Below are 12,088 nucleotides of genomic sequence, written 5' to 3'. Positions count from 1 at the left end.
TAACATGCAACAGTGTTTCGGCGACAGGGAGGAGGACCTGTTGGACAGATCGGTAGTGATGTCTCACTAGTCCGTACACCTCATTCTGCACTGTCACACACGCACACACACACTATAACATCTATAAAGCATCTGCTATCCTCATTACCTGTACAAATCCTATACATTTTCAACAGGATTCAGTGTTATGTGGATATATCCTGGGTAGTTCTTTCACAGTTAGCTAATATGTTGTGCAATCATCCCTAAGGCCTAAACTATTCATGGCCCCGCACTGAGTAATATGCTTTCCTTTAACATAACCTACCACATCTCATGGTTGACTGATTTGATTCAGCTCAAAAGAGAAGAAAACGTTCTAACATCAGTCCTATTCCATCCACTTTCAGTTTACAGTTGAGTTCCTTAGGGTGGGTGTGTGTGTCTGTATGTTAGGGTACGTCCCTGTCTGTATATCTGAGATAACGGTGTGTGCGCGCGTGTGTTGGCGTATTCCTCTTGTTCATTAGATTCCCATGTTAAATGACCAGAGACAAAAGACACTGCCAAAGGATCCCCTCTCTCTCCTCTCTTGCTTGCTCTCTCTGCTCTCCGCTCGCTCGCTCGCTCTCTCTGCTCTCCTCTCGCTCGCTCGCTCTCTCTGCTCTCCTCTCTCTGCTCTCCGCTCGCTCGCTCTCTCTGCTCTCCTCTCGCTCGCTCTCTCTGCTCTCCTCTCGCTCGCTCTCTCTGCTCTCCTCTCGCTCTCTCTGCTCTCTCTCTCTCTGCTCTCCTCTCGCTCTCTCTGCTCTCCTCTCGCTCGCTCTCTCTGCTCTCCTCTCGCTCGCTCTCTCTGCTCTCCTCTCGCTCGCTCTCTCTGCTCTCCTCTCGCTCGTTCTCTCTGCTCTCCTCTCGCTCGTTCTCTCTGCTCTCCTCTCGCTCGTTCTCTCTGCTCTCCTCTCGCTCGTTCTCTCTGCTCTCCTCTCGCTCTGCTCTCTCTCTGCGCTCTCTCTCTCGCTCGCTCTCTCTCTGCTCTCTTCTTGCTCGCCCTCTCTTCTCGCTCGCCCTCTCGCTCGCCCTCTCTTCTCTCGCTCGCCCTCTCGCTCGCCCTCTCTTCTCTCGCTCGCCCTCTCGCTCGCCCTCTCGCTCGCCCTCTCCTCTCTTGTCTTGCTCTCTCTCCTCTCGCTCGCTGTCTTCTGTTGTATTGTGTAATCTGTGGTCAATACATTTAATTAAATACAAATATGATTATGAAAAAGAATGGCTAATAAATATAAATACAACATGGATGATGGTTACACTATGTATTACTGTCAGTTATAAACAATGTAAATACTTCAGGAATTAATGGTCATGGGATGGCGATCATATACATATCTGGCAGTAATATTTACAGTCTCTCCCTCACCCAGAATAATTCCCAGCTTTATGTTATTTTTAAATGCACAGAAGTTGGGAATTGATTGAGATAATGTCTTAAAAAAATATTATCTTATTTGGGAGTATTTCTCACAGTAGAGGAAAAAGTGCATCTCTGTCTCCACTTCCTGTGTCGTGCAGTGACCACACAGACGCTCCTCTTTGAGTAGCCATCTCTTTTTGTTTCTCCCTTTTTCTATAGCCAATTGGTGGTCGCTGAGCATGTATTTGTTCAGGATCTGTCTCTGTTTTGTATCTCTGACAGAATAGAGATATTCTGCCAATTTGTATTCTCTGTTGAGGGCCAAATAGCAATCTGGTTTAGTCAGAGTTTTTGTACATTTTTCTATGAGGATTTAATTTCTGTAATTTAATTGATGTCCCTGTGTGTTTGGATAATAAGGTTGTTTAGTGTTTTTAACAGCTGACAGCAGAATCTTTTCAGGGTTCAGCTCTTGGATTTCCAGTGCTTTGTAAGAATGTTTTGGGGCTTAATTTCAAATGATGCCAAAATGTTTGTCCTTTTCTTTATATTTACAATTGAAGTGAATCGTCTGAGTTCCGCTCTGCATGCATTATTTGGTACTTTCTTTTGGATATTTAGGATAATTCTACGGAATTCTGTATATAGATTTTCTATTGGGTTTTTCTCCCAATGCTTATAATTGTAATTATAGGTTGAAACCCAAACCTCGCTTCCATATAGTGGTAAAATTACACTTGAATATTTTGCACCATATTTGGATAAGAATATTTATTTTTGAGAATTTACTTTTTATGGAGTAGTGCATTCACTGCCAGACCAAATACACCAGAGGCACAATTTTTTGTTGTTGTCCCAGGTAGTTGTACCACTGGCCATGTTCAACCATGGTATTTCCTCATTTGAAGGAGTGTCTGCTGCTCTGATTCTTGGCATTTTTCCCCCTTTATCTCTCTTCTCTCGCTCTACTCTCTCGTTCTTCTCGCTCTGCACTCTCTATATTCTCTCTCTACTCTCTCACTTTTCTCTCTCCCTCTCAACCTGCCTTTTGGCCACATGATCTTCCCTTAGCAGCACCGGTGCAGGCCACGGTTAGTGTTAGCTTACTGGTCTCCAGCCCCAGTCAGTCCTGTTGCTAAGCTGAAGCGCCTTGATCTGATTTGCAGGACTGTAGTGCTGGAGTAGCCTGATACTGCATTAATGCACAGGAAGCGCCTGTGTGTACTAAGCCCTCGCACTGAATGGTCACACTTTATCGGCATGTAGAACCTGAACACACAAGGTGTGTGTGTGTGTGTGTGTGTGTGTGTGTGTGTGTGTGTGTGTGTGTGTGTGTGTGTGTGTGTGTGTGTGTGTGTGTGTGTGTGTGTGTGTGTGTGTGTGTGTGTGTGTGTGTGTGTGTGTGTCGTGAACTCGTTGATCCATGTTGTGGCTGAATCAGTCTCTGCAGGCTTCTGTTTCCACAGTGTCATCATTCAGCTGGATGCTGTATGTCAGCCTACTGTGTGACAATCTACAGTAAAAACCCTCCAAACCATCCACTCCTCCACATAATGAAGCAATTGATCTACATTATGTGTCTGTCTGTGTCTATAATCTTACCATCAAGAGGAGCAACCTGTTATTACGGTCCCAAAGACCAATTCACTGTCCGCCTCGATCTAATTCAGACGTCACCCTCACCCACACTACGCACCTACCTGGCTACCCCAGTACCAGCTCTACGCAGTGTGGCTAGAAACCCCACCTCCAAATAGAGTCCAGTCATCATTTCTGACTCATCATCAAATCACATTTTATTTGTCACATGCGCCGAATACAACCTTACAGTGAAATGCTTACTTACGAGCCCCTAACCGACAGTGCAGTTTCAAAAAATACGGAGAAGAATAAGAGAAAAGTAAAAAGTAATTAAAGAGGAGCAGTAAAAAAAAAAAATATATATATTCAGGGGGGTGCTGGTACAGAGTCAATGTGCGGGGGCACCGGTCAGTTGAGGTAGTATGTACATGTAGGTAGAGTGAATGAAAGTGACTGATGATAACAGAGAGTGGCAGTGGGGGGGGGAGGAGGCAGGCAGGCAGGCAATGTGAATAGTCTGGGGAGCCATTTGACTAGATGTTCAGGAGTTTTATGGCTTGGAGGTAGAAGCTGTTTAGAAGCCTCTTGGACATAGACTTGGCACTCTGGTACCGCTTGCCATGTGGTAGTAGAGAGAACAGTCTATGACTGGGGTGGCTGGGGTCTTTGACAATTTTCAGGGCCTTCCTCTGACACCGCCTGGTAAAGAGGTCCTGTATAGCAGGAAGCTCGGACCCAGTGATGTACTTACTGGGCCGTTCGCACTACCCTTTGTAGTACCTTGCGGTCCGAGGCCGAGCAGTTTCCATATCAGGCAGTGATGCAACCAGTCAGGATGGTGCAGCTGTTGAACCTTTTTGAGGATCTGAGGACCCATGCCAAATCTTTTCAGTCTCCTGAGGGGAATAGGTTTTGTCGTGCCCGCTTCACGACTGTCCTGGTGTGCTTGGACCATGTTAGTTTGTTGGTGATGTGGACACCAAGGAACTTGAAGTTTTCAACCTGCTCCACTGCAGCCCCGTCGAAAAGAATGGGGGCGTGCTCGGTCCTCTCCTCCTCCTTCCCCGTTTTCCCCCTCCTCCGCCGCCGCCTTCTCTCCCCCTGCCAGCACAGACTGTGGGTCACTCACAAATCAGGTTGGTTGGAAGGTGACAATATCGAACTGGCTGACTGCTTCTGGCTGGGTGAGACTGGTTGTGTCCCAAATGGCACCCTATTCCCTACAACAGTGCACTACTTTTGACCAGAGCCCTGTCAAAAGTAGTCCAGTATATAGGGAAGTAGGGTGCCATTTGGGACTCAGGCTGCGTTTTCAGCTGACTCTGCAAGAACAAATGATTTGCTGTTGGTCTTCTCCTCAGGAAGGGAAACACTGCCAGATGAAAGCCATTCACTTACTGTAATTCTCCCTGCTCAATGGGAGCTTGCCTAGGTCTACTTCTCTCTACACGTATAGGTCTACATCAAAGGACTTGATATAGCCCAATGCTTTCATATTTCAAAGGCTTGGCTAGGGCCTTTTGAAACAAGGCTTTAAATCATGGAAAACACCGAGAATCTCATCGCTGATAGTCTGCCGATATGTACTTATCACAGTGGGGAGGCCGTTCCTTCTCTTGCTAGAACAAAAGCGGTACCTGCTGCGTGCCAACCTGGTAGTGACGAACCTACCGATTTGTACTTGTGGAATTGCAATGCCTATCAGTGGCCAACATCTTGACTTTGAGCCAATCAGTGAGCAGGAACCAACACATTTTTGTTGTTGTTGAAAAGAGAGCATTTTCTCTGTACAAGCCAGTCACACCTTCATATGCAATAAAGGCTATGCGACTTTAGCTAGCTACGTGCACAGATGCAATGCACACAACAGTAAATACTTCCTCCAAGCTAGCTAACAACTAATTAAATCACAATGAATTAGCTAGCGTTCATGAAACAGCTGCCTATATTAGCTACTGAGTTAGTGCAGTGACCAAGATATCCATGTTGTGCTAGCTAGGTAATGTGCTGACATTAGCTAAATAACTAAACATTTGGCTATGGGCTGGCACTGGAAGTATGGGATTATGGAGACTGAATTAAATAGTTTCTTCTAGGCTTGAGCGGTATCCAGGTTTTCATATTGTCATATCGTCCTTTTTCTCATACCGGGACTTACAGTATTACCGGTATAGCACACAAGTTGGCTTTAAATATGAAGAGAAAAGCCCATTGGGCCTCTATTACCAGAATGCTAACAAACTAATAGTGAAATAACATAGACGCTGTTAACTAAATGCTAACGAGAGAGAACTAAACTCATTTCTAGACGGGCAAATCCAGCTCATAAAGTTAAACAAGCATAGCTAGCAGTTACCGGTGAGTGTGAACATTTTCGGTGAGTGTGAACATTTACAAGCGAAAGTGAACAAGAGAAATTGTGCAAATGAACGAAGTTGTGAAGCATGTTTTTCTGAAGGAAGAGCAGCATGTGTACACGAATCGATTCTGGGGAAAAAACTTAACTGACTTGCCTAGTTAAATAAAAATAAAAAAGATTGGAGAAGAACGGAGGAGGGGGGAAAAAAACTAGTAGGAAACCCGTAAAAAAAAATGGCAGCGGTATAGAACTCATCCAGAGCTCTTTGACTTCTGGCAGAAAGCCATTATAAGATACACTACATGACCAAAAGTATGTGGACACCTGCTCGTCGAACATCTCATTCCAAAATCATGAGCATTAATATGGAGTTGGTCCCTCTTTGCTTCTATAACAGCCTCCACTCTTCTGGGATGATGTTGGAACATTGCTGCGGGGACTTGCTTCCATTCAGCCACGAGAGCATTAGTGAGGTCGGTCACTGATGTTGATCGATTAGGCCCGGCTCGCAGTCGCCGTTACGATTCATCCCAATGGTGTTTGATGGGGTTGAGGTCAGGGCTCTGTGCAGGCCAGTCAAGTTATTCCACACCGATCTCGACAAAACATTTCTGTATGGACCTCGCTTTGTGCACGGGCACATTGTCATGCTGAAACAGGAAAGGGCCTTCCCCAAACTGTTGCCACAAAGTTGGAAGCACAGAATCGTCAAGAATGTCATTGTATGCTGTAGCGTTACGATTTCCCTTCACTGGAACTAAGGGGCCAAGCCCGAACCATGATTAACAGCCCCAGGCCATTATTCCTCCTCCACCAAACTTTACAGTTGGCGCTATGCATTCGGGCAGGTAGCGTTCTCCTGGCATCTGCCAAACCCAGATTCGTCCATCGGACTGCCAGATAGTGAATGATTCATCACACCAGAGAACGGGTTTCCATTGCTCCAGAGTCCAATGGTGGTGAGCTTTCCACCACTCCAGCCAACGCTTGGCATTGTGCATGGTGATCTTAGGCTTGTGTGCGGCTGCTTGGCCATGGAAACCCGTTTTAATGAAGCTCCCGACTAACAGTTCTTGTGCTGACGTTACTTCCAGAGGCAGTTTGGAACTTGGTAGTGAGTGATGCAAAGGTGGCATCCTATGATGGTGTCATGTTGAAAGTGATTGAGCTCTTCAGTATGGCCATTCCACTGCCAATGTCTATGGAGATTGCATGGCTCTGTGCTTGATTTTTATACACCTGTCAGCAACGGGTGTGGCTGAAACAGTAAAATCCACTAATTTGAAGGCGTGTCCACATACTTTTGCCTATATATAGTGTGTCTGATGGCAAACATTTAGTAATGAATTTCATAAAGTGTAACTTCACCTCATGTGCGTCGCACAACAGAGACTTGTCGATTTAGATATAGATCGCTATGGACTCATCAGCTCGCTTTCTCCCTTTGTGCTATTTGCGAACAAACACTTGACTGGCTCAACTGTTCTGGGGAACTACGGTAAGCTTAATATTTGAAAATAATGTGACAGGTGAAATGAAAAATGCAATCTGCTTTATCTCCTAAGGTATTGCACAAGTTGACTGCAGGTAATAACTCAAAGTAGCTACACATATTCAAATGTATTGAAAAACTTCAAAGAAATAGCTTTGACAGTATTGAAAACCCATCCTGTGGCTTTTTTCAAATACCCCGGTATACGGTATTCCGCTTAAGCCTACTTTCTTCATCTTGCTAGGTAGTTATCTAGCTGTGGCCATCTGGTTAGTATCGACAAGGGCTTTCTACAAAATAACAACATTAGCTCAGATAGCTTGGAATGTAGACCATAAGAAATATGCACTGATATGCATTGCCAAACAACGCTACTGCCACCTTCTGGTTTGGAGTATTTTAACAAGGCTGAGTGGCTGACGACTTCCAAGGTCTTTTCTGTGTGAACACGAGAGAGGGACTGCTGACGCTCTATTCAGAGGTGCTAAGTACTGTCGGCAGGCAAACATTTGACAATCCTACCGGTGTCTCAGTTTTAACTGGTAAGGAGGTGTCTAAGATTCCTCACAAATTTTTCTACCCCTGTGTAGTGAAAATAAAAATTGGTTAGGCTTATGTCTATATGTACAGTTGAAGTAAGAAGTTTACATACACCTTAGCCAAATACATTTAAACTCAGTTTTTCACAATTCCTGACATTTAGTCATAGTAAAATTCCCTGTCTTAGGTCAGTTAGGATCACCACTTTATTTTAAGAATGTGAAATGTCAGAATGATAGTAGAGTGATTTATTTCAGCTTTTATTTCTTTCATCACTTTCCCAGTGGGTCAGAAGTTCATTATACACTCAATTAGTATTTGGTAGCATTGCCTTTAAATAGTTTAACTTGGGTTAAATGTTTCGGGTAGCCTTCCACAAGCTTCCCACAATAAGTTGGGTGAATTTTGGCCCATTCCTCCTGACAGAGCGAGTGTAACTGAGTCGGGTTTGTAGGCCTCCTTGCTCACACACGCTTTTTCAGTTCTGCCCACAAATTTTCTATAGGATTGAGGTCAGGGCTTTGTGATGGCCACTCCAATACCTTGACTTTGTTGTCCTTAAGCCATTTTGCCACAACTTTGGAAGTATGCTTGGGGTCATTGTCCATTTGGAAGACCCATTTGCGACCAAGCTTTAACTTCCTGACTGATGTCTTGAGACGTTGCTTCAATATATCCACCTCGTTTTCCTCCCTCATGAAGCCATCTATTTTGTGAAGTGCACCAGTCCCTCCTGCAGCAAAGCACCCCCACAATATGATGCTGCCACCCCCGTGCCTCACGGTTGGGATGGTATTCTTCGGCTTGCAAGCCTCCCCCATTTTCCTCCAAACATAACGATGGTCATTATGGCCAAACAGTTCTATTTTTTTTCATCACCATTTTCATCAGACCAGAGGACATTTCTCCAAAAACCACGATCTTTGTCCCCATGTGCAGTTGCAAACCGTAGTCTGGCTTTTTTATGGCGGTTTTGGAGCAGTGGCTTCTTCCTTGCTGAGTGGCCTTTCAGGTTATGCTGATATAGGACTCGTTTTACTGTGGATATAGATACTTTTGTACCTGTTTCCTCCAGCATCTTCACAAGGTCCTTTGCTGTTGTTCTGGGATTGATTTGCAATTTTCGCACCAAAGTACGTTCATCTCTAGGAGACAGAACGTGTCTCCTTCCTGAGTGGTATGACGGCTATATGGTCCCATGGTGTTTATACTTGCGTACTATTGTTTGTACAGATGAACATGGTACCTTCAGGCGTTTGGAAATTGCTCCCAAGGATGAACCAGATCAGATTTTTTTCTGAGGTCTTGGCTGATTTCTTTTGATTTTCCCATGATGTCAAGCAAAGAGTCACTGAGTTTGAAGGTAGGCCTTGAAATATATCTACAGGTACCCCTCCAATTGACTCAAATGATGTCAATTAGTCTATCAGAAGCTTCTAAAGCCATGACATCATTTTCTGTAATTTTCAAGCTGTTTAAAGGCACAGTCAACTTAGTGTATGTAAACTTCTAAGCCACTGGAATTGTGATACAGTGAAATAATCTGTCTGTAAACAATTGTTGGAAAAATTACTTGTGTCTGAAAAAAGAAGGTTAACCCAAAAAAATTTAAAAAAAAAATTTGTGGGTGGTGAAAGGTTTTTATATATAATCTTTTTTTTTTTTCTTTTTTACCTAGGTAAAACCAGAAACCTGGGACTGATATTTAATGTTAGCTTAGCAGTTAGCACCTTGTCTCCTAGAATTTATAATGATATCCTTAGTTGGCGCAGCAGTTAGCACCAACTGGCTCTCCTAGGTATTGTTATAGGCTAACCCTAGGCTTCATTAAAAACAGCTTTATTGCACTCACTTGATGTCATTCTGCCAACTGTGCCAAGCCCCTGGATGACATGGTCATAACATGGTTGTGTTAAACAGTCCTTGTGGGTAGATGCCATCCTCACCAACAAACCCCAGCACGATATCACACATTGCTGGCAAGTTCAGCGAATACACACAAGCGGTGTGTCCCTGACGGCATGCCAAACAGAGAACGGTTATGATGGTCACCAAACCATGGATCATCATCATAACTGAACTAGCTTAGCATCTACCTTCTGCTGATTTTATTTAAAAAAATTCTCTTCAGTTAAATATGGTTATGTATTTACCTGCCGTGGGGCGGCATGTAGCCTAGTGGTTAGAGCGTTGGGCCAGTAACCGAAAGGTTGCTAGATCGAATCCCCAAGCTGACAAGGTAACAATCTGTCGTTCTGCCCCTGAACAAGGAAGTTAACCCACTGTTCCTAGGCCGTCATTGTAAATAAGAATTTGTTCTTAACTGACTTGCCTAGTTAAAAAAAAAAGTTGGCTGACAAAACTATGTACTAGTACTTTCCATTGGACAATGGACATTCTGCTACACTATAAGCCAAGGATGGGCAACTTTGATGGGGGTGGGGGCCTCAAAAAAATCTGAACTCATCATGATTGGCTGCTGTGGCTCTCTGGTCACATCCATACCCACACTTGAAGTCAGAGCCGTCCGTAGGTTTTATGGTGTCCCCCCCCCACCTTGCGATCAAAACATTTTAGCGGCATACCTCTTGACAGTGGAGAGAAAACATTGACGGTTTATATTTAATTTCCTGCAATTTCAAAAATGTTGCCATGGGGTGTTGAGAAAATATTGCCGTTTTTAAAGCGGAGAGAAGACTATTAAATTTGATAACTAATTTCATGCAATTCTACTCATTTTGTCAGGGTAGAGAGAAATTTCCAGTTTTCCAGCTAATTTCCTGTAATTCTACACATTTTGCCATAGGGTTGAGAGAAATGTTTGCATTTCTCTTTCTCAGGCAAAATATCGCCCTGGAAAAATGCACAATACACTGTACTATGTATCAGTGAGCAGAATAGAAGAATTTGCTCAACAAAGAATGGCTCTAATTTCATGCATGCCCCCCAATTATTTACCACATACTTGAGGAGACAAAAGCATTCTTTTTTACTTTGTTTTTGGACACAATAGTGACTTTGTTCTTTCTTGGATGAATTCCCACACCCTTGTACAGTTGTCAGAGTTTCATTACATGAGATTTCACTCTTTTTGGCAGAGTTGTGTGGAAAGATTACATGAATGTAGACCTGTGTCTGTGTAATTCCTATCATTCTGAGAATACTGTGAAACAATGTTAGATAAAGCACGTACTTTTTAAAGGCCCGTCTTCGTGACGACTGTGTGCTGTTTTTCAGTGCTACATCGCTGGCTATGTATTTTAACGGTGTTATTGTTTATTTCCCTCACATCACATCCACAGCAGAGATGACCTTTTTCAAAATGGCGGTTGGCTGCCCATTTGAGTTAGTGCTGTAGCGGATGAATGGAGATGGAGCAGAGGTGGCCTAAGGGCTCTTCTCTATCTCTGCTTCTGTCTGTCTGTGACGTGTGCGTGAGTCAGCCAGCTAGTAGAAGCTATTTAACTGTCCCTTTTAGATGCTTGCCTCTAACCAGCACAGCTTGTCCTGACTGAATTTCGGACATCCGGCATTAGCAATGATCATTGGGCAATGATCGTTCTCGATTATCGTTAAGATCTGAATGAATTAATGTAATCATGAAATGTGATTTTCAACTTTTTTTCTTTTTTTATACATACAACCGTTTTTTGCGATCAGTCATCTTTGGCAGTTGAAACATAGCTTGCCAGTTTTTGTATTCGAATGCAATATTGCAACGTGTTCTGTGCTTTTGCAAAGATCAACTGACTGTGTTATACTCTAGGTGAGGCGTAGTCTACTTTATGCACAGTGTCTGACGTCTATCCGCGTAGGACCTACATCCAAGACACAAAAATGGCAGACTGGTGCACTGTAGTCAGTGTTGTGATCCTTGGCCAGCGTTCACTTCACAGTCACACTACTACTGTGCCTCTGTTTCCCCTGTCACCTTCTTACCACGACACAACCTGTAGTGTACACAGGACCATGTGACCATAGGAAGACCCTCATGTCCTTGTGCCTATTTTTATAGGGAACCGTTATCAGAGATTGTGAAACGAGTTTCGAGGAAGAAAACCTCACAGACTTGGAAGTAAACATTCTCCTTCACAGTTTAAACCAGAACGGCCCTTTTTGGAAGGACATCTTTCGAACCTGAATGAACTACTGTTTTGAGTCTAACCTCCATGACCAGTGAGTGATTAGTTGAAAGGAAATCAAGAGACCTGGATAAGCCTCAGCTTCTACCCTCTTGTGTTCGATCTGCCATCAAGTCTGCGACCGCACCTCCATTTGTCTCCAGAGTGAGTAGGATATCTGATTATAACGTGATTATAACGTTATAACTTGTGTACAGCAAGTTAGTCTCTCTCCACCATGTCTGGCTCGGATTGAGATGCAGCAGCCAACAGATGGATGGACGGGGTTTCCCCCCAATGTTCATTCTCATTAGTTTTCATAAGCCAGCAGCGTGTGCCGTGCTTTCTACTGTGTTCCTAATGGTTCAGATAATGGAGCAGATATTTAGTGCTTCCAGGCTGAAGCACACAGTAAAAAAAAAAAAAATGAAGATGGGAACTGGGGTTTGGCATAATTTGATTTAAGGGATGAGTGTCATGTGAGAAGAAAGGAGAAAAGACCACAACACACTGTTCAGTCCTCCGCTGGTAGGTTTCTATGTACAGTAGCAGTGTTTTGACTGCTGTTGGTCTTTTTCAGAGGGCAGGGGGGGAAATCATCTCCCTTTTTCTGATGT

General features: G+C 43.8%; 1 protein-coding gene across 8 annotated transcripts in view; it reads left to right on the top strand.

Moving 5' to 3' along the window:
- The window catches only part of clcn3 (chloride channel 3), a 75,058-nt gene that overhangs the window by 37,163 nt on the left and 25,807 nt on the right, over positions 1–12,088 (top strand).

The sequence above is a fragment of the Salmo salar genome, chromosome ssa07 (assembly GCF_905237065.1).
Source record: "Salmo salar chromosome ssa07, Ssal_v3.1, whole genome shotgun sequence".
NCBI lineage: Eukaryota > Metazoa > Chordata > Actinopteri > Salmoniformes > Salmonidae > Salmo > Salmo salar.
The sequence above is the reverse complement of the archived record's forward strand: the minus strand, read 5'-3'. Positions and strand labels throughout refer to the sequence as shown.